The sequence below is a fragment of the Heptranchias perlo genome, chromosome 27, assembly GCF_035084215.1.
Source record: "Heptranchias perlo isolate sHepPer1 chromosome 27, sHepPer1.hap1, whole genome shotgun sequence".
Lineage (NCBI taxonomy): Eukaryota > Metazoa > Chordata > Chondrichthyes > Hexanchiformes > Hexanchidae > Heptranchias > Heptranchias perlo.
Window position 1 is genome coordinate 17,817,497 of NC_090351.1, and position 23,027 is coordinate 17,840,523.

The 23,027-nt window shown below is 43.7% G+C and overlaps 1 long non-coding RNA gene across 1 annotated transcript in view; it reads left to right on the forward strand.

Annotated features, from left to right (window-relative positions):
• Positions 1-22,474, forward strand: part of LOC137344443 (uncharacterized) — a 92,373-nt gene extending 69,899 nt beyond the window's left edge. Inside the window, exons 2-3 of the long non-coding RNA XR_010968358.1 lie at positions 20,883-20,992; positions 21,878-22,474. This is a non-coding gene — a long non-coding RNA (uncharacterized lncRNA). The remainder of the gene's footprint in view (positions 1-20,882; positions 20,993-21,877) is intronic.
• Positions 22,475-23,027: the final 553 nt, after the last annotated feature.

Genomic DNA, 23,027 nt, shown 5'->3' on the forward strand with positions numbered 1-23,027 from the left:
CAATGCAACAGCGTGGAATGTTTGGTGAGAAAATGTTGGAAAATACATTGAATAGTGACAAAAACATTTTCAGTGGTGGGGAGGAGAAGCACAGATCTCGCTAAAAAATAAATCAGCACTTGTACCCTAAATCTGCCCCTGCTTGGCCAGTTGTTTTAAAAGTTGAATTGAGCAGCAATCAATTTGTTAACTATTTCTTTTTCTTTTCTTTTTTTCGTCTGTCCCCAGAAGATAGCCAACTGAATGGACCGATGAGCTGCTCCTAGTCTCTGTCCATGGCTGTAGTAATACTTCTAGGTTTTCATGTTCATTAAGCTAATTACAGGGTGTTTAAGAAGTTCCCAAACCGGCATTAATTTCCCTTAACTGCCCTTTTGCAAGCACAAAATAGCTTTCACTAAGGTCCATTAATCCAATTTTTGGAGCGCTAGAGTTAGTCAGAAAAATTATAAACATTAACAAGTATTCCACTGGTGTTTAATCTTTGCTTAGTCACTTTTCACAAGTGTCCAGCTTTTAAATTAATTTATCGAATGGAGGAATTTAAACCCCCAAATATTTTCAAGTGCAGTACACAAAAAATATGTTTAGTTACTGGTTTGTTCCATATATTGTGTTCTGAAAGGTACCCTCTGACAATGTATAGTCACGAAAACACTAGAAATTCATCCAATTAGTACCCCTTCCATGGAGTTAGAAAACAAAATCATGTCTTAAATTACACCAGCAGATTTATAGGAACTATTGAATATTTCAGGTTAGTTGAATTTAAAAAACATGATTCCTGAAGTTTTGAAACTCTGAACTGTTTCCTATCTCCTATCACATTTTTGTCAAGATATTTTAAGTAGAAGTTATTTTTTAAAAACTTCACAGTTTTACAGAAATCACACACCATTGTTGCTTACTGACCATTGCAAATGCTGCAGTCCTATGACTAAAACCCTTCACAAGAGACTGAAGTATTTTAGTAAGTTGTGGGTAAAAGGCTGAAGGGAAGTCAAAACAAAGGTCACATTGACTCTATATTTAAGTTGAGATGTTATCTGCTAGAGATTGTCATTGTGCTATGCATATGCAAACCAGGCCCAACAAGATCTCAAGATATTTTCCTATTTCTCCTCACCCTTGCAAACTCTGAACCCACAGGACTGCTAACACCTACTACTTCCTTCCTACAATTGTTTGCGAGCCTGTGCCATAGGAATCTTACTTAAATTCACCCCAGAGACTGCTGCTAATGGCTCCTTTATTATTAATTCTGAGTATGTTAAATTTGAGATGAGTAACATTTTCATAAAGAAAATGGGAACTTATTCCAGCTAATTTTTAGGAAAATGAATTTAGACACTTTATGCATAATAAGCCTCTTCTGTTCAATTTGAAAACAGATCCCTAACATTCTGGCAGAACAAAAACTTTGTACTGTGAAAGTCATTTTGGCCGAGGTGCAATAATTTTTTGGTAATGACAGGTCATTGTTAAGAAAGAAGGCACATTTTATCTTAAAATGTATATTCCTTTCAAAGTGAAAGTGAGAGTGACATGGAGCTTTGCTAAGTAAAACAAAATTATGTGGAGAGTTTAAATAAAGAAATCTTTGACCTGTAGGACAAACTCAGTTGTCAAATAAGTCTTTAAAAACATAATGGCCTAAAAATTCGATAACACTGCATTCATTTTACAGGCCTAAAATGAGCGCAAAAGCATCCAATATGGCGGGCAGCATGCGCACACGCATTCTGGGCCAAAAGTGCACTGCTCGCCATATTGGTGTAAGAGACATCCGGGACCTGCCCCTGAAATAAACATTAGGCCCTTTGCCTATGCAAATAAGAGGTCTAACGCCTGTTTGATACCCCCTTTACCAAATGAGTTTGCCCTGGCATTGTGCCAGCTGCATTTAGTAAAATGTGGCCTAAATAGCGGTCCTTAAAGGGACTGCCACCAAAAAGGTAAAGTTTTGTAAAATATATTTACCTGAATGTGGACTCAACAGGAGCAGGAGTGTTCATCCCAGCTCCACTGAAGCTCCGAAGAGTGGGTTCCGCTCAGCCCCGTCCTGATCAGTTCCCTCCCTCTCCCGATTGCTGCCTCCAACTCCCTCTCCCAGTCGATCCCCTCCCTCCCAATCGCTCCCCCCCACCTCCTCTCCCAGGACATACCTTGGGGCTGCTACTGGCAACATATAGGTCAGTGTAATATCTACCCTTACGTACACAACATATTTTACATTGGGTCATTTCTATTTTAGAGGGTCTGCCTCTCAAAATAATAAAAAATTATAATAAAAAATAATAAAAAAGTGAAAATCTGAGAAATAAGAAACGGAACATAGAGTTAGGGGTATACACTGCTCTCCAATTCACTGAAATGAGGAAACCATGACTTCAGATACATATAGATTGGTCAAAACAAATGAGCAATAATACTGTGGGGGAGGAATTCCTGGAGTGTGTATGTGATGGATTTCTAGACCAATATGTTGAGGAACCAACGAGAGAACAGGCGATCCTAGACTGGGTATTGTGCAATGAGAAAGGATTAATTAACAATCTTGTTGTGCGGGATCCCTTAGGGAAGAGTGACCATAACATGATAGAATTCCTCATTAAGATGGAGAGCGAAGTAGTTGAATCCGAAACTAAGGTCCTGAATCTAAATAAAGGAAATTACGAAAGTATGATGTGTGAGTTGGCTAGGATAGATTGGGGAACTTTACTAAAAGGGATGACAGTGGATAGGCAATGGCTAATATTTAAAGAACGTGTGCAGGAATTACAACAATTATTCATTCCTGTCTGGCGCAAAAATAAAACAGGAAAGGTGGCTCAACCGTGGCTTACAAAAGAAATTAGGGATAGTATTAGATCCAAAGAGGAGACATATAAAATTGCCAGAAAAAGAGGATTGGGAGCAGTTTACAATTCAGCAAAGGAGAACAAAGAGATTGATTAAGAGGGGAAAAATAGAGTATGAGAGTAAACTAGCAGGGAACATAAAAACTGACTGTAAAAGCTTCTATAAATATGTCAAGAGAAAAAGATTAGTGAAAACAAATGTAGGTCCCTTACAGTCAGAAATGGGGGAAATTATAATGGGGAACAAAGAAATGGCAGAACAATTAAACACATACTTTGGTTCTGTCTTCACAATGGAGGACGCAAATAACCTCCCGGAAATGTTAGGGAACCAAGGATCTAGTGAAAGGGAGGAACTGAAGTAAACCAGTATTGGTAAAAAAAAATAGTGCTAGGGAAATTAATGGGGCTAAAGGCTGACAAATCCCCAGGGCCTGATAATCTACATCCCAGAGTACTAAAGGAAGTGGCCCTGGAAATAGTGGATGCATTAGTGGTCATCTTCCAAAATTCTATAGACTCTGGAACAGTTCCGACAGATAGGAGGGTGGCAAATGTAACCCCACTATTTAAAAAAGGAGGGAGAGAAAAAACAGGGAATTACAGACCAGTTAGCCTAACATCAGTAGTGGGGAAAACGCTAGAGTCTATTATAAAGGATGTGATAACAGAACACTTGGAAGGCATTAACGGGATTGGACAAAGTCAGCATGGGTTTATGAAAAGGAAAAAATGCTTAACAAATCTACTGGAGTTTTTTGAGGATGTAACTAGTAGAATAGATAGGGGAGAACAGGTGGATGTGGTGTACTTGGATTTTCAGAAGGCTTTTGATAAGGTCCCACACAAGAGGTTAGTGTGCAAAATTAAAGCACATGGGATTGGGGGGAATATACTGGCATGGATTGAGAATTGGTTGACAGACAGGAAACTGACAGTATGAACAAACGAGTCTTTTTCCGGGTGGCAGGCAGTGACTAGTGGGGTACCGCAGGGATCAGTGCTTGGGCCCCAGCTATTCACAATATATATCAATGATTTGGATGAGGGAACTAAATGTAACATTTCCAAGTTTGCAGACGACACAAAGCTGGGGTGGAATGTGAGCTGTGAGGAGGATGCAAAGAGGCTCCAATATGATTTAGACAAGTTGGGTGAGTGGGCAAGAACATGGCAGATGCAGTATAACGTGGATAAATGTGAGGTTATCCACTTTGGTTGTAAAATCAGAAAGGCAGATTATTATCTGAATGGTGATAGATTGGGAAAAGGGGAGTGCAACGAGACCTGGATGTCCTTGTACACCTGTCGCTGAAAGCGAGCATTTAAGTGCAGCAAGCAGTTAGGAAGGCGAATGGTATGTTGGCCTTAATTGCAAGAGGATTTGAGTACAGGAACAGGGATGTCTTACTGCAGTTGTACAGGGTCTTGGTGAGACCATATCTGGAGTATTGTGTGCAATTGTGGTCTCCTTATCTGAGGAAGGATATCCTTGCCATGGAGGGAGTGCAACAAAGGTTTACCAGGCTGATTCCTGGGATGGCAGGACTGACGTATGAGGAGAGATTGGGTTGACTAGGCCTATACTCACTGGAGTTTAGAAGAATGAGAGGTGATCTCATCGAAACATATAAAATTCTAACAGGACTAGACAGACTAGATGCAGGGAGGATGTTCCTGATGGCTCGGGAGACCAGAACCAGTGATCACAGTCTCAGGATACGGAGTATGCCATTTAGAACCGAGATGAGGAGAAATTTCTTCACTCAAAGGGTGGTGAACCTGTGGAATTCTCTACCACAGAAGGCAGTGGAGGCCAAGTCATTAAATATATTCAAGAAGGAGATAGATATATTTCTTAATGCTAAAGGGATCAAGGGATATGGGGAAAAAGCGGGAACAGGGTATTGAGTTAGATGATCAGCCAAGGTCATTTTGAATGGTGGAGCAGGCCTGAAGGGCCGAATGGCCTACTCTTGTTCCTATTTTCTATGATTCTGTGGGTAGACTGGAGAAGCTGGGATTGTTCTCCTTAACGCAGAGAAGGTTGAGCGGAGATTTGATAGAGGTATTCAAAATCATTAAGGGTCTAGACAGAGTAGATAGAGAGAAACTGTTCCCATTGGCAGAATTGTCAAGAATAAGAGGACATAGACTTAAAGTGATTGGCAAAAGAACCAAAGGCGACATGAGGAAAAACTTTTTTACACAGCGAGTGGTTAAGATCTGGAATACACTGCCTGAGGGGGTTGTGGAGGCAGGTTTGATCGTGACTTTCATAAGGGAATTGGATAAGAACTTGAAGGGAAAACATTTGCAGGCTATGGGAAAGGGCGGGAGAGTGGGACGAGCTGGATTGCTCTTGCAGAGAGCCAGCATGGACTCGACAGGCCGAATGGCCTCCTTCCGTGCTGTAACCATGATATGACTCTATGATAACATTAATGTGACTAATGAGAGAATCAAATAGAATTTTAAAAACTTTACTTCCTCAGGTGGGAGGCTGGAAATTTTTGTGGTGTGAGAGGACTGGAAAAGATTTTTTCTAAAAAGGCGAAGTTATTAAAAGGCCAAAGAAACATTTGGGAAGTGTTTGCTCACTGGCACCTACAGCACAGATAAATGTGAGTTGCGTTGGAGACTGTTGCCCTGACCAAGTAATAATTAAGGTAAACATTTTAGGGGACCAAGAAATACAGGATAATTACAGAATTATGGTTACTTTTAGTATCAATACTCCAATAATTGTGATTGAAATATCCTAAATTATAAATACTTTAAATGTCTTGGTGTTATGTTCTGTTCTGTATCCATTATGGAATGTCAGTTTAATCCAATATTTCTTGCAGTTTACAAAAAAATTCTCAGGACGTGGATGACACTGGCAAAGCAGCATTTATTGCCCATCCCTAGTTGCCCTGAGAAGATGGTGGTGGGCTTTCTCCTTCAACTGCTGCAGCACTTGTAGTGATGGTGCTCCCAAATTGGTGTTCGGAAAGGAACTCCAAGATATTTACCCAGCAATGATGAAAGAATGGCAACTCATGTCCATATTAAGAAAGGTGTGTGACTGAGAGAGTAACTTGGAGGTGATGATGTTCCGACGACCTTGCTCCTCTTGTCCTTCTTGGTAGCAAAGGTCACAGGGGATGAGGTGTTGTTGAAGAAACCCCTGTAAATCGTGCATACTGCAGCCACAATGCACCAGTGATGGAAGGGGTGGATATTGAGTCCATTGGCTGGAACACCAATCAAGGGAACTGCTCCATCCTGGATGGTGTTGAGCTTCTTGTGTGTTGTTGCGGCTGCACCTGTATAAGCAAGCAATGAGTGCTCTGCCTCACTCCTGACTTGAGTGGTGTAGATGCTTGAGAGGCTTTGAAGGCCCTGGAGGTGAGCCACTCATCGCAGAGTACCAAGCCTCTGCCCTACTCTTGTAGCCACAGTGTTGATATCCAAATGCTGCAGGGTCTACATTCAACTAAGTGTCTTGAATATATGGCATTACGTGTTGTTGTACTCAATAATACAGTCACATGCCATGATGACATTTGAAGAAAACATTGTGAAATTCTTCCACAGACTGATTTTGATGAGCCAACAGAAACATCAGCCAACAGTGAGACTCAGCATGAGTGAGATCAGTCTGCTCAGTCCATTTGTGTGGTTGTGATGACAGCCACCCCTCAACATGTTGGTGATGCTTTTAATAATGAGGCTATTCAACGGCAGCTTGTATTGATATAATGCCTTCAACAACACCACCTGCACGTTCCCCTCTTGGTCACACACCATCCCGACTTGGAAATATATCACCGTTCCTTCATCATTGCTGGGTCAAAATCCTGGAACTCCCTACCTAACAGTACTGTGGGAGAACCTTCACCACACGGACTGCAGCGGTTCAAGAAGGCGGCTCACCACCACCTTCTCAAGGGCAATTAGGGATGGGCAATAAATGCTGGCCTTGCCACATCCCATGAATGAATAAAAAAAATCCAAAATGCTTCTTAAGGAGTTGAAGGGGTGGGAATGGATACTGTGCAGGAGAGTTACAGGAGATGACCAAACATGTGGTCAAACAAATAAGTTCGATGAGCTTTTTGAAGGTTCGGAAACATGAACAAGGTGGAGGGATTTTTTTTTACAGAGTCCAAAAGAACAGGGGTCAGATGTTTAAAGGTTCTGTTACCCATGGTGAACCAGGGGGAGAGGCTATGCACAGGAGACACATGTTGAAATAGTGGAGGGTGTCAGCTAGCATGCACGTTAGGGTGGGATGAGTTAGTTGCAGGTGTTATAAATGAGGGGGTGGATTTTGAAATCAATGTCCTAGTGGATAGGAGCCCATGGAGGTAGTGAGACAGGAGTAAAGGGTTAGCAGGACCTAGTACATATGCCAGTAGCTGAATTTTGAACAAATGGCAGTTCATGTAGGAAAATGGCAAAAAGAATATTGGAGATGCTGAGCTTGGAGGTGATGAAGGCATAGATTAGATTTTAGTGCTGATGGTGGGTGAGATAGGACAGAGGCAGATGATGTTACAGAGGTGGAAAAGATGGTTTGGGTGGTGGATAGGGAAGGGGGTTTGAAACTCAACTCAGGGTCCAAAAGGACACCAAAGTTGTGCATGGCCAGGTTAAGCCTAGCAAACAGCTAGGGAAAGTGATGGGATAGGACTAAGGATCCCTTTAAATAACATTTTAATTGCTCCCTTTCAATCTGTACTGCCCATGGTTTGTAGGTGGGTTGAGGAAGTAGTGATAGCAGTGCTGATTGACACGGAAATAGTGTTGGGGGTTCTGAAAATGTTAGTTGAACACTGTTTGATTATTTTAATTAGGGCCCTGCATTTTTCTGATAGGACTGCTTGGCCACCTAAATCAAGATCCTCACGAAAATTGGAATGGGTGAACCTCCAGAGATAAGTCAGTGTTTATTCCATGATTTTTGTCTTGCTACCGTTCCATTTATAAGCTTAAACAGGGGCAGTAGTGGAATGAAAATTGGCCCCTATGTCTCTCAGTCCTTGTTCATCTGAGTCCAGTAAATCACTTGTCTATCTTTCCAAAGACAACCTTAGTTTCTGAGGTAAAGTATGCACTTCATCTCTTCTCTTATATAGAGTGGTTATAGCTACTCAAACTCTTTTGAATATTTGACCATCCTGTGAGTTTTTCTCTAATGATGAAATACACAGCAGTCTGGGATGGTACTTCTTTGTGTCAGGCCATCCTTTGCTAATTGTCATTTTCAACAATTTCAGATAATCATCTATTCCAGTAGCTTGTTGAATTTTGATGAATCCATCCTCAGGTAGGGGTAAATATTGTAGAATAGTGACGGCTTCAATCTATTTATCTGCTTCCAAGTGAGCGTCCATTAACATGAATTTCTCATTGTCTATCTTCCTGCTTTTTTTAAGATAAACTTTTCTTAACATGTCGCAAGAAACATCTCCTTGCTCTTCTTATAGGCATCAAAGTCCTGCTTTTGAAGAGGTATCATTATTCTAAAAACATAAGAAATAGGAGCAGGTCCCGTCAAGCCTGCTGCGCCATTCGATAAGATCATGGCTGATCTTCGACCTCAACTCCACTTTCGCATCCGATCCCCAAATCCCTTGATTCCCCTAGAGTCCAAAATTCTATCTATATCAGTCTTGAATAACTCAACAACTGAGCATCCACAGCCCTCTGGAGTAGAGAATTCCAAAGATTCACGACCCTCTGAATGAAGAAATTCCTCCTCATCTCAGTTTTAAACAGCCGACCTCTTATCCTGAGACTATGCCCCCTAGTTCTAGACTCTCCAGTCAGGGGAAACAATCTCTCAGCTTCTATCCTGTCAAGCCCCCTCAGAATTTTATATGTTTCAATAAGATCACCTCTCATTCTTTTAAACTCCAAAGAGTATAGGCCCATTCTACTCAATCTCTCCTCATAGGACAACCCTCTCATCCCAGCAATCAATGTAGTGAACCTTCATTGCACTGCCTCCAAGGCAAGTATATCCTTCCTTAGGTAAGGAGACCAAAACTGTACACAGTACTCCAGATGTGGTCTCACCAAAGCCCTGTACAATTGTAGTAAAACGTCCTTACTCTTGTACTCCAACCCCCTTGCAATAAAGGCCAACATACAATTTGCCTTCCTAATTGCTTGCTGTACATGCATGCTAACTTTTTGTATTTCTTGTACGAGGACACCCAAATCTCTCTGAACACCAACATTTAATAGTTACTCACCATTTAAAAAATATTCTGTTTTTCTATTCTTCCTACTAAAGTGAATAACCTCACATTTCACCACATTATACTCCATCTGTCACCTTCTTGCCCACTCAGTTAACCTGTCTGTATCCCTTTGCAAACTCTTTGAGGTAAATATTTCGATGGCCGAGTGGGTGCGTTTGTGGCGGGGGGGCTCCTAAAATTGGGGATTCCCAGAGCGGGTCCGGAGCCCGGTTCCAACCCGCCCGCTTTCGGGTTCTCCAAAGACGCGCAGCCCCCGCATGTGGGACTCCCACCAGAAATCAAAGCCGGCAGGATCTCACTTAAGATCATTATCTGGGTACTTGAGGTCGTTTACAGACCTCATTCGTTGGAGATTTTGGGAGGATTCGGATTTTGGACTACCCAGAGCGTGTTTCCCATGCTGGGGGAAACACTCCCTGTTTAAACAGACGTGTTGCAGCCAGCAGCCAGTGGCAGCTGCAAAGGTCCATTTAACAGGTGCGGGGTAAACCCTCATTCATTGCAGCAGGGCACTCTGTCACCTCAGACAAAGTTTGGCCTGCCACACTGTTGTCTCCACACTCCAAATTATTAAATCATACCTTAAACTCTGCTGTCCAAACACATTAACCTACTTTGTGGACCCCCTCACACTGTCAGGATGGGGGTGGGGGGTGTTCCTTTGCTGCATTCATCACTCCATTGGAAGACGAGCAACATCACCAACCTCGCCAGGGACACCGTCCACCTCCGCCGCGTGGAGCTACACAACACAGTGCTGCACAACAGGCAACAGGCACCTGCACAAAGTAGTTGTGCAACTACACATACACCCAATATAGGGTGACCCAATGGGTGGCATCAAGGGTGTTCATGGAGAACCTCATGAAAGGGCATTATTGTACAAGCCAGTCAAGAATGGCCAAGATGTGGCAGTAGTGGTGACAATATAATATGTAATGTGAGTTGATCAGAAATCAAATATAAGTAAAAACCATGACAAACCCTCAACCACCGTTGTGCATCCCCTTCATGCTCACGACACGTTTGCCTTACGCTTCCTACTACACATATGTGATGCATGCCCTGTGGCTGCAGCACAGGTAGTGGCAGGTTGGGTGAGACTGACCGTGAAAGAGATGCATGAGAGGGTGAGTATGAGATGGAGCCATGAGATTGTATGAGGATTGGGTTGAGTGGTAGTGGTGGGATGAGTACTGGCGAGGTGAGTAAATGCAGGTAAGATGAGGATGAGCTTTGAGTGGGTGTGAGGAGTGATGTGATAGAGTAGTGTTGGCAGTGCAGAAGGAGATGTGGGGTGGGGGTGGTGATGTGGCAGACGGAGTATAGGGGAATGAGTAAGTGTACTCACTTCGGCTGACCTACTTAGGTCATTGAAGCGCCTCCTGCACTGTATGCAGGTGCGTGATATGTTGGTGGTGCTGGTGACCTCCTCTGCCACCTTGAGCCAGGCCTTTGTGGTGGCAGAGGCAGGCCACTTCCTCCCGTCCACCAGGGAGAAGATCTCTGTCCTCGCCATCCTCCTCAACCCATCCAGTGGGACCTGGAGTGAGGCATCATTAAACCTGGGAGCAGCCTTCCCCCTGGGCTGCTCCATGCTGTAATTTTGGCTCCTTTCTGCAGCATCAGTCAGTGGAGGACTGCCCCTTTAAATAGGGCTCCTCCAGCTGACAGCCTATGGTGCGGGTGCGCAGTCCGCCCGCTGCGCAGCTTTCCAGCGCGAAGCCGGAAGCCAAGGTAAGTGGCTTCAATTTAATTATGATCGCGTGGGGAACCCACTGATTTTACTGGGCGGGTTACCCACGCGCCCAGTCGACCCCCCCGCTGGCAACCCGCCTCCCTCCTAATATCGGGCCCTTTGTGTCCTCCTCATAGCTTACTTTCCCACCTAGCTTTGTATCAGCAGCAAACTTGGATACATTACATTCGGTCCCTTCATCTAAATCATTAATATAGATTGTAAATAGCTGAGGTCCAAGCATCAATCCTTGCGGCACCCCACTAGTTACAGCCTGTTAGCCTGAAAATGACCGGTTTATCCCTGTTTTCTGTCCGTTAACCAATCCTCTATTCATGCTAATATATTACCCCCAAACCCGTGGGCTCTTATCTTGCATAACAACCTTTTATGTGGCACCTTATCAAATGCCTTTTGAAAATCCAAATATCCTACATCCACTGATTCCGCTTTATCTACCCTGCTAGTTACGTCCTCAAAAAACTCTAATAAATTTGTCAAACATGATTTCCCTTTCATAAAACAATGTTGACTCTGCCTAATCATATTATAATTTTCTAAGTGCCCTGTTACCACTTCCTTAATAATGGATTCCAGCATTTTCCCGATGACTGATGTCAGGCTAACTGGCCTGTAATTCCCTGTTTTCTCTCTCCCTCCTTTCTCGAATAGCGGGATTACATTTGCTACCTTCCAATCTACAGGGACCATTCTAGAATTTAGGAAGATCATAACCAATGCACCCACTATCTCTGCAGCCACCTCTTTTAGAACCCTAGGATGTAGGCCATCAGGTCCAGGGGATTTGTTGGCTTTTAGTCCCATTAGTTTCTCTAGTACTCTTTCTTTACTGATATTAGTTACTTTAGGTTCCTCACTCTCATTAGCTCTTGACTCCCCACTATTTCTGGTATGCTTTGTGTCTTCTACTGTGAAGACAGATACAAAATATTTGTTTCACATCTCTGCCAACGTTAAAGTCTTTTAACGTTCTCTGGAGCTTTTGGATGCATTAATTAGACTAGTTTTTAAAATGGCTTCAAGCAGCTCGTGATCACTTTCAACAGTAATTTTCTTTCTAGACATATCATTTGAATTTTTCCAAACAAAAAACAAAGCATGGAAATTGGGCTGCTCAGGGCCCATTTTTGGTCCCTATGTCCCCAAAATGGCGGGCAGAAAGTGCACGCACACTTCCGACTTGAAGTGCGCTGCCCGCCATATTGGGTGAGGACAAACAAAAAGAGTCCTTTACCCACGCCTGAAGCATATTCAAGTAAGAGGCCTAACACCTGCTTGAGGTCCCTGCTGCAAGATTGGTTTGCTCTGAGGCAAGCTAGTGCCATCGCTGGCTGCACTCAGGGAAACCAACCTGACAGCGCGCCTCCAACAAAAATGTTAAGTTACTCACCTCTGAATGTGGAGCCAAAAGGAGCAGGAGCTCTGGGCTAATAGTCATTCTTCAACCAATACCACCGTAAAAAGCACTTTAACTCATCCTTCATTAATTCTTGTTACACATTTGCCTACAACAAATCCCTATACATCAAAAGAAGTTAATTGCGTCAAGCACTTAGACATTTCAACATGATAAAATGCTACACAAATGCAAGAGTTATTTCTTTTTATTTTATTGGTTAAGTGATTGTGTGCAGCAGAACTGAAACTGAATGCTCTGAAACATGCAGGACAGAACAAGACAGAAGTAAAACTAGTTCATCCCTGGTACAGGGTGTGAAAGTTACTGTTTAGTGAGAGAGCTCAGAACATCTGCTCCTGGAGGCTGTGGTATTTGTGAGTAAGAGGAACAATCCATCCTCCGCATCATTTGAGTCACACAGTGAGCAGGATTTACTCAGCTGCAGGGATATTGCACTGCTGTCTGTGGGATGAGGCCTTTTCAAGCTATGACGGGTATCTTCTCTGAATTCTCTTACTCCCGGGAAATGTCACTTCATGCTAATTGCATAATTATTTATCCTTAACATCCACCTGAATGAGACTTCAAATACTTAACATTAACAGTTAAACACTGCAAATGTTTAATTGCTGATCCTAAGTTACCATAAAAAGTAACATGCCTTTAATTAACTGTAATTAGACTTATGGGGCTCGATTTTAGAATCCAAGTGCAGGTGCGTTGGGGCTCCGAAAATCGGGGAAATCCCAAGCGGGTTCGGAACCCGGCTCCAACCAGCATACTTCCAGGATCCCCACTGACACGTCTGGGTGCGTGTACGCTTCACAAATGCGGAAGTCGCACCGGCAAGTAAAGCCGGCGGGATGATAGTTAAGAGAGTTGTTAAGATAGTTGAAGTACTTGAAGTACTTAATTTTGTGCACACTGAGGCAGGGGTCCGATTTTTAAACATCCTCAGCGTGTTTCCCATGTTCTACCAGACCTGTTTCAGCCAGCAGCCAGTTGGACATTCAAATACTTGTTTGACAGATGGGGATAAAAGGTGAGTTGTTGCAGCAGGGCACTCAGTTCTTTCAGGCAAACTTTGGTGGCTGGGAGATCTTTGTGTTTTCACTGAAAATTCTTACTTTCCACTCACAATTCTTCTGTTTACACATATTTACCAACTTTTATGTTTACACATATTTACCAACTTTTCGGATCCCCTTAAACTGACACCATCAGGACGGGGGGGGGGGGGGGGGGGGCGCCATGGCTGCATTTACTGCTACCTCCAAGGACGAGCAACATCACCAGCCTCGCCACTCCTTCCTGCACAAAACAATCCTGCAACTACACATACACCCACTGTAAAATGACCCAATGGGTGGCATCAAGTGTCACCATTCATGGTGAACCTCATGAAAGGGCCCTATCACAAAAGCCAGTCAAGAATGGGCAAGACATGGCAGTAGTGATGATAATCATAACATTTAATGTGACTTTAACAATAAACAAATATAAATGAAAAACATGACCATCTGTCCAACACCTTTGTGCATACCCTTCATGATCACAAAATCTTAGCCTTTCTTTTCCTACTACTTCTACATGATGCATCCCCCGTGGCTGCAGCAGAGGCAGTGGCAGGTTGCTCACATTCATGCCGACTGCTTAGATGCTTTCGGCCTATGCCCTCTGGGTTTTGGAGCCCTTGAGGGCCCCTCCAAAGACTGATCCACCTGCACCTGTGCAGGGGGCAGACTCGGCCACCTGGAGAGGAGGCAGCATTGCGCCTACTTGGTTGAGAAGGGAGCAACGGGTGAGACATGGGACGCTTTGAGTGGCGTCCCCACTTCCATGTCCCCTTTCGCCATCATCCCTCTTCTGGGCTGGGCCCACATCATTCCTACCACCCTGCTAGACAACATTGTGGTGGATATGTGTGATGTGTTGGGAGGCGACTTCTAAAGTATCTGTCAGCCTGTTTAAGGTGGCAGAATGTTGTTCACTCTGAATCCGAAAGACCATTGTTAAGACCTGAATGGACTCATTTGTGAGCCGTGCTTGAAGCTTAATGGAGGCTAGCCTTCTCTCCATCGCAGACATTCCCGCACTTACCTGCGACACTATCTCAGACATTTCAGCAGTTACGTGCGACACTATCTCAGAGATTCCCTCCCGTACCTGTGCCACCATTCTACTCATGCAGGAGTTGGACTCCTCCATCCTCTGCGCTATTGTGGAAAGTGGGCATGGCACCTGTTCCAGTACATGTGCTGCTGTCCCTCAATCATTCTCCTTTTAAAGGATGGCCCCTGGGGTTCAGCATCTGCACCAGTTGAGCAGAGCCTGGAGATGAGTGCTCCCACCGACGCAGACTCTCCACAGCTGCCCCTGCCACCAGTGTCATTGGCTCGTTCTGGTGGCAGGGGCAGTTCTCACTTGTGTGTGGTGACTCATCAGGTGCCAACCGAACTAACACTACTAGGACCCACTGAGGTGTGCGTATCTGCGCTGGTGGATGGCTCGCTATGATGTGACGGTGCACCGGCGGGTCTTATGAGGAATCGCCCTCTGCCATACTGCGGTCATTGAAGGGCTTGTAAGAGAACAGAAGGCAATATTAAGCATCATCACAGATGTATCATGTTGTGATGAGCATACTGAGGTGTTGAAGATGGCAAGCATTGTTAACATCAATTCATATTGTGTGTGATGAATGTTAAAGTTATGTCACCAGACGTTTGTGGGGTCGCAGTCTCGGTGTCTCCAACGGACAGGCCCTCAAGTGTGCAACTGATCTTGAGCACCTCCTGCTCGGCGTCTGTGAGGACCACTCCTTGTTGTGGCCCTCCTCCAGTCCTCGCCCCCTCGTGTGCATTTTGTGCTCTCTTCACCTAGAAGTGGAGAAAGTATAGATGGATGAGTGAGTGAGGATGAAGTGGTCAGCTGATGAATGCATTGCTTTGGTGAGGCTGACCGTGAAAGAGATGCATCAAAGGGTGAGTATGAGACAGAGCCATCACATTGGATGAGGATTGGGGTGAATGGTAGTGGTGGGTCACAAATGGGGAGGTGAGAAAGTGAAGGTCAGTTGAGGATGAGCCTTAAGTGGGTGTGAGGAGTGATGTGATGGAGTGGTCTTGGCAGTGCAGAATGAGTTGGGGAGGGGGGAGGTGATGTGCACCATGGAAAGCAGGAGAATTAGTAAGTGTACTCAATTTTGCTGACCTAGTTAGATCATTGAAGCGCTTCCTGCACTGGATCCAGGTGTGGGAGATTTTGCTGCTGCTGGTGACCTCTGCCACCTCGAGCCAGGCCTTCTTGGTGGAAGGGGCAGGGCACTTCCTCCCATCAGCGGGGTAAAACACTTCACCCCCCTCCTCCTCCTCACCCCGTCCAGTAGCTTCTGCAGTGAGGCGTCACTGAACCGCGGAGCAGCCTTGCCCCTGTGCTACTCCATTGTGATTTCTGGGTCTTTGCTCCAGCAAAAGCCTTTGGGGCAATGGCCGTTTAAATGGGGCTCCTCCAGCTGTCAGCCTGTGATGTGGGTGCGCAGTCTGCCCGCTGCGCAGCTTTCCAACGGCAAACTCGGAAGCCATGTTAAGTGGCACCAATTCACTTGCGATCGCGTGCGAAACGCACATATTTTATTGGTCGGGTTACCCATGCTCCCATTCACCGCCCCTCCCCCAACCGCTGCCATCCCACCTCCGTTTTAAAATCGAGGCCATGAACTCCTCCAATGTTCCAGTGGGTAAATGCACTGCCTGGTGCGGAACTGAGTAATAGTGATAGATCTCCCCTGCTATCAAGATGTCCTGTCTTATTGACCATCAATTTGAAGTTGTTTAAAGAAGGCCCTTCTTTGGTAGGCTGTAGTGTGGTCGTCTGTGTATTGAAAATTGTGTATGCTAGTGATTCTCTCTATGAGGTATGGCTTTTCCCCAAAGAGAAAGAGTAAGTGGGTTTATGAGGCATCTGGTCACTTCAATAGCCAGTTATCGAATGGCATTGGCAAAACCCTGGGTATCAGTGCCTGCCCCTTTGGTCCGATTATGGTCCACATTACAGGGAGAAATTAAAAACAAAGGCGCAAAAACGTGGAAGTTGCTGTAGACCTCTGACACTGAGGCTGGATTTCTGCTGCATACTTTGGACACTCGAATCAGTGTGAGACAGCCTCCTGAAGGTGATCGCATCTCAGGATCTTAGCGTACTGGGTGGTTTTTACATTTTTAAAAATTCGTTCATGGGATGTGGGCGTCGCTGGCGAGGCCGGCATTTATTGCCCATCCCTAATTGCCCTTGAGAAGATGGTGGTGAGCCGCCTTCTTGAACCGCTGCAGTCCGTGTGGTGAAGATTCTCCCACAGTGCTGTTAGGTAGGGAGTTCCAGGATTTTGACCCAGCAACGATGCAGGAACAGCGATATATTTCCAAGTCGGGATGGTGTGTGACTTGGAGGGGAATGTGCAGGTGGTGTTGTTCCCATGTGCCTGCTGCTCTTGTCCTTCTAGGCGGTACAGGTCACGGGTTTGGGAGGTGCTGTCGAAGAAGCCTTGGCGAGTTGCTGCAGTGCATCCTGTGGATGGTACACACTGCAGCCACAGTTTGCCGGTGGTGAAGGGAGTGAATTTTTAGGGTGGTAGAAGGGGTGCCAATCAAACGGGCTGCTTTGTCCTGGATGGTGTCAAGCTTCTTGAGTGTTGTTGGAGCTGCACTCATCCAGGAGAGTATTCCATCACACTCCTGACTTGTGCCTTGTAGATGGTGGAAAGGCTTTGGGGAGTCAGGAGGTGAATCACTCGCCGCAGAATACCCAGCCTCTGACCTGCTCTTGTAGCCACAGTATTTATATGGCTGATCCAGTTAAGTTTCTGGTCAATGGTGACCCCCAGGATGTTGATGGTGGGGGATTCGGCGATGGTAATGCCGTTGAATGTCAAGGGGAGGTGGTTAGACTCTCTCTTGTTGGAGATGGTCATTGCCTGGCACTTGTCTGGTGCGAATGTTACTTGCCACTTATGAACCCAAGCCTAGATGTTGTCCAGATCTTGCTGCATGCGGCTTGGACTGCTTCATTATTTGAGGAGTTGCGAATGGAACTGAACACTGTGCAATCATCAGCAAACATCCCCATTTCTAACCTTATGATGGAGGGAAGGTCATTGATGAAGCAGCTGAAGATGTTTGGGCCTAGGACACTGCCCTGAGGAACTCCTGCAGCAATGTCCTGGGGCTGAGATGATTGGCCTCCAACAACCACTACCATCTTCCTTTGTGCTAGGTATGACTTCAGCCACTGGAGAGTTTTCCCCCTGATTCCCATGGACTTCAATTTTACTAGGGCTCCTTGGTGCCACACTCGGTCAAATGCTGCCTTGATGTCAAGGGCAGTCACTCTTACCTCACCTCTGGAATTCAGCTCTTTTGTCCATGTTTCGACCAAGGCTGTAATGAGGTCTGGAGCCGAGTGGTCCTGGCGGAAGCCAAACTGAGCATCGGTGAGCAGGTTATTGGTGAGTAAGTGCCGCTTGATAGCACTGTCGACGACACCTTCATCACTTTGCTGATGATTGAGAGTAGACTGATGGGGCGGTAATTGGCCGGATTGGATTTGTCCTGCTTTTTGTGGACAGGACATACCTGGGCAATTTTCCACATTGTCGGGTAGATGCCAGTGTTGTAGCTGTACTGACACTTTTGCATCGATGTGCACAGATGCATAAATGGCTGCATCACTGAGAAAACTACCTAGAATGCTAAGGCCCTAAGGTGTGATCACTTTCAGGAAGCTGTCTCACACTGATGGGCATAGAATCATAGACTGCACAGAAGGAGTCCATTCGGCCCATCGAGCCCATGCCGGCTCTTTGTAAGAACAATCCAGTAGGTCCCATTCCCCCGCTCTTTCCCCGTAGCCCTGCAAATTTTTCCCTTCAAGTATTTATCCAATTCCTTTTTGAAAGCCACGATTGAATCAGCTTTCACCATCATTTCAGGCAGTGCATTTCAGATCTTTACTACTCGCTGCTTAAAAAAGTTTCTCCTCATGTCATCTTTGGTTCTTTTGCCAATCACCTTAAATTCGTGTCCTTTGTTTCTCACTCCTTCTGCCAATGGGAACAGTTTCTCTTTATTTACTTTATCTAAACCCTTCATGATTTAACACTTCTATCAAGTCTCCTCTTAACCTTCTCTGCTCTTAGGAGAACAACCCCAGCTTCTCCAGTCTATCCACGTAACTGAAATCCCTCATCCCTGGAACCATTCTGGTAAATCTTTTCTGCACCCTCTCTAAGGCCTTCACATCCTTCCTAAAGTGCAGTGCCCAGAATTGAACACAATACTCCAGCTGTGGCCGAACCAGTGTTTTATATAGGTTCAACATAACTTCCTTGCTTTTGTACTCTATGCCTCTATTTATAAAGCCCAGCATCCTGTATGCTTTTTTAACCGCTTTCTCATCTGTCATGCCACCTTCAAAGATTTGTGCATGTATCCCCCCCCCCCAGGTCTCTCTGTCCCTGCACCCCCTTTAGAATTGTACCATTTAGTTTTTATTGCCTCTCCTCATTCTTCCTGCCAAAATGTATCACTTCGCACTTCTCTGCGTTAAATTTCATCTGCCACTTGTCCGCCCATTCCACCAGCTTATCTATGTCCTCTTGAAGTCTATTACTATCCTCCTCACTGTTTACTACACTTCCAGGTTTTATCTCATCTGCAAATTTTGAAATTGTGCCCTGTACACCCAAGTCCAAGTCATTAATACACATCAAAAAAAGCAATAGTCCTAGTACCAACCCCTGGGGAACACCACTGTACACCTTCCTCCAGTCCGAAAAACAACCATTCACCATTACTCTCTGTTTCCTGTCACTTTGCCAATTTTGTATCTATGCTGCCACTGCCCCTTTTATTCCATGGGCTTCAACTTTGCTGAAACTTTATCAAACGCCTTTTGAAAGTCCATTTACACAACACCAACCGTATTGCCCTCATCAACCCTCTCTGTTACTGCATCAAAAAATTCAACCAAGTTAGTTAAACAAGATTTGCCTTTAACAAATCCATGCTGGCTTTCCTTTATTAATCCACACTTGTCCAAGTGACTGTTAATTTTGTCCTGGATTATCATTTCTAATAGCTTCCCCACCACTGAGGTTAAACTGACTGGCCTGTAGTTGTTGGGTTTATCCTTACACCATTTTTTGAACAAGGGTGTAACATTTGCCATTCTCCAGTCCTCTGGCACCACCCCCATATCTAAGGAGGATTGGAAGATTATGGCCAGCATCTCTGCAATTTCCACCCTTATTCCCCTCAGCAACCTAGGATGCATCCCAGCCAGACCGGGTGACTTATCTACTTTAAGTACAGCCAGCCTTTCTAGTTACAACTCTATCAATTTTTCGCCCATCCAGTATCTCAACTACCTCCTCTTTTACTGTGGCTTTGGCAGCATCTTTTTTCTTAGTAAAAACAGATGCAAGGTATTCATTTAGTAACTCAGCCATGTCCTCTGCCTCCATGCATAGATCTCCTTTTTGGTCCTAAATCAGCATGGATGGACAAGTATAAATGGACATTTAAATACTGCAATTTTAGAAGTATCATCCCTGCATAAAGGCCAGAAACCAATCAGGAAACATTTCTTCATATTTGCCAAATATTCCACACAGAAAAATACAATTAGTGGAGATGCTTCAAAATCCGAAGCACATGATGCAGCGATGTTAAACTATTTGTACATATACTGACCAGGCCATTGTCCTGTTCTTAGTAGTGATTCATGTGTAGAATTTAACATTTTTCATGGTAAGGAGAAAATTGTTGGTTTTGAAAACCAAGATCATAAATGGTAAAACTGAAAAATGTGCAGTTTAGCACTTAAATTGGGAGGAGATTTGGCATCACTGCCAATCTATTACACCCAAGATCCAGCGTAATGTTTCAGATACCAGATGCAGAATTCAGAAATCACAATGCTTGGATCATATGGTGGGGAGCTGTTGATGCATCTGTCAACGGTCGTTTGTAGGAACATACAACATTGTCAGACAATTCAATCTAATGCAATCAAAATAGATTCAAATTTACTCCACCATAACTCTTTCATGAGCGTATGAATTAAAATAATAATAATTAGAAAATGTATTGCCTTTCAAGGGATCACAGTGTATTCTTGGTTGACTAAGACTTGCCTGAGGGGGTGAATGTGCTCAGATTATCATGTCATGTTAAGCATGCAAACTCCTCCACTGCATTGTTTTCTGATAGTTGTGTTTAATTATACAAGTTCAGGCAGTGCTGTGGCTGAAAGGCATTCTTGAACAACCGAAAGGAAAGAAAAACTGCCCAATATTCTATTCAGCGATCAATTAAATGTTCAAAGCAAGCATTTGTTTTGAGGTAAAAACATGAAAAGAAACGTTATTGACTAAAAGAAAATTAGTTATTTTAAAATAACGTTCGGTATTGACAATAGTAAAATAACTCAGCTTTGTATCAAATATTACCTATCACATAGTAAAGTGGTCACAGGGAATATGGTGAAAGAGGATAATTTTTGGAAGTTGGATAATTTCTTCTAATTATTCCTCCGTTCCCTTTCTGTAGGATTCCAGGTAATGCAACGAGCTGAAAGAAACATGTTGTGATCGCTAATTTATCCCTTTACCAGAGTTAGATCCACGGTCCTGCATGAATTTCTAAACTGCAGAGGTCAGGTACGATTAACAGATTAACAAAAAATATTTGCATATTTTCAAATGACTTTTTATTGGCTAAATTGCTGAACCTGAACGTTTAGGAAATTAAGTGTCATAAATTAACATGCCTAATATCACTCATGTTCCTCACTGTACTGTGTTGGAAGCAATCAGTTCCTAAAATGAAAAACGTAACATGCATTTTAGACAAATTATCTGGTATTCATGGAGCACAGCTAAAAATTATTGTTGGCTAGACCATAAACAAACAATGAATATGTTTGTGTGACATTACCTTCTATTTTAGTGAAGGCATTATTTATTTAAAATAAATGCTAAGATAGCAGACAGAGCAAAACCTTATTATCATGTTGTGCGTTTGTCCGTTACTATCGCCAGCAATAACTTCTCAGTTAATATGTTCAGTATTGGGCCTTGTGCCAGTAGGCTCCGAACCTAGCGGCTGAGGCCCACAATGGCACCCATCATTCCAGCTCCAATTCTTGGCACAAGCCCTAGCCAGAAGGCAGGTCTGCTCCGTGAATACATATCGAGGACAGCATGATGAATTGAGTAATTGAATGACAAATGTTAATCATTGCATGAAGTATTTGCATTTCATACTCCTACAGACAAATAATAAAAATACATGAGCCTGATTTTTGCCTTCACCATCTGGGCATAAAGCATTGCCAGTGTGAAGTGCAGAGAGGAAAATCAAGTGAGGAAGGTTGCATGCCCATGGTGGAGCTGCTCAATTCTCCTTCTATTCATGGGTGTACAATTCTCCCTGCCTGACTTTCCTCTTTTACTTTGCCCAAGTGATGCTTTAAACCCAAGAAGTAAAGATAAAAATTTACTCCGATATGTCTGATTGGAAAACCAATTAACTTTGTTCTTCAGACTACCTAAAAAATATCCAAACAGGAGGGTTCCCTCCCAGTCGGGGAACACTTCAGCAGTCATGGACATTCATCCACCGACCTTCGGGTAAGCGTACTCCAAGGCGGCCTTCGAGACACACGACAACGCAAAATCGTCGAGCAGAAATTGATAGCCAAGTTCCGCACCCATGAGGACGGCCTCAACCGGGATCTTGGGTTCATGTCACGCTACACGTTACCCCACCAGCGAACAAATGTTATCTGTTTTTAATATAATGGGTCATTTGCTGGCTCTCTCTGCCTTCCGGATGTTTCTGCCTCTCTCTGTTTTTTTTCTCTTTTTTTTCCCTGTTTGTTTTTTGTTGAATGTGTATTCGGGGGTTCTGCAGGTGACACCTCTCTGTCTGAACACGGTGATTGCCTTGGCAACGGGCAGTTGCAGGGGCAGTCTGTAAACACCATGTATTGTTCTATATGTATAAATGCGTAGGCTTCAAGGAGCTCTTGAAACATTTGCCTGAGGAAGGAGGAAATCTCCGAAAGCTTGTGAATTTAAAATAAAATTGCTGGACTATAACTTGGTGTTGTAAAATTGTTTACAATTAAAAAATATCTGCCATCTCATCTCTCAGAGTCGATGTCTGTTATGCTTTGATGCTGTTTATATGGGAGTCACCATATATTACTACATTTCTAATTTTTTAATATAAATGAAGAGTGAATATAAGCAAAACCTTATGTAGGTAAGTAGAAGATTTGTATTTCAGACATATTTTAAATATTATCCGAGAAGTCAGACGAAAAAGAAAGTTTCTATGCTTCAAATTTGTTTAGGGGAATAAATAAACTCAAGGCTGATTTAAATAACAATTTTTGTTGATCGGCAGTGCACAAACCTTGTGCGTTGATTAAATGACAAAGCTGCCGCCAGATTGAATGTACATCCTGGGCAGCCATGCTACTGTTAAAAAAAAACTAAATCTGAAAAGAAAAGTTCAACTATTGAAGTTAAAATGTATTTGCTTTTTGGAATAATAAAATAATGGTCAGTTTTTAGTGATTGTTTTCTTTCTATATTAAATTTAAAGGTGTCATGAATCAGTTGGCTGTGCTGATGCTGTGCAGTTTGGCATATAATGTTATTTTTTTAATAATTGTTATCATTTAAG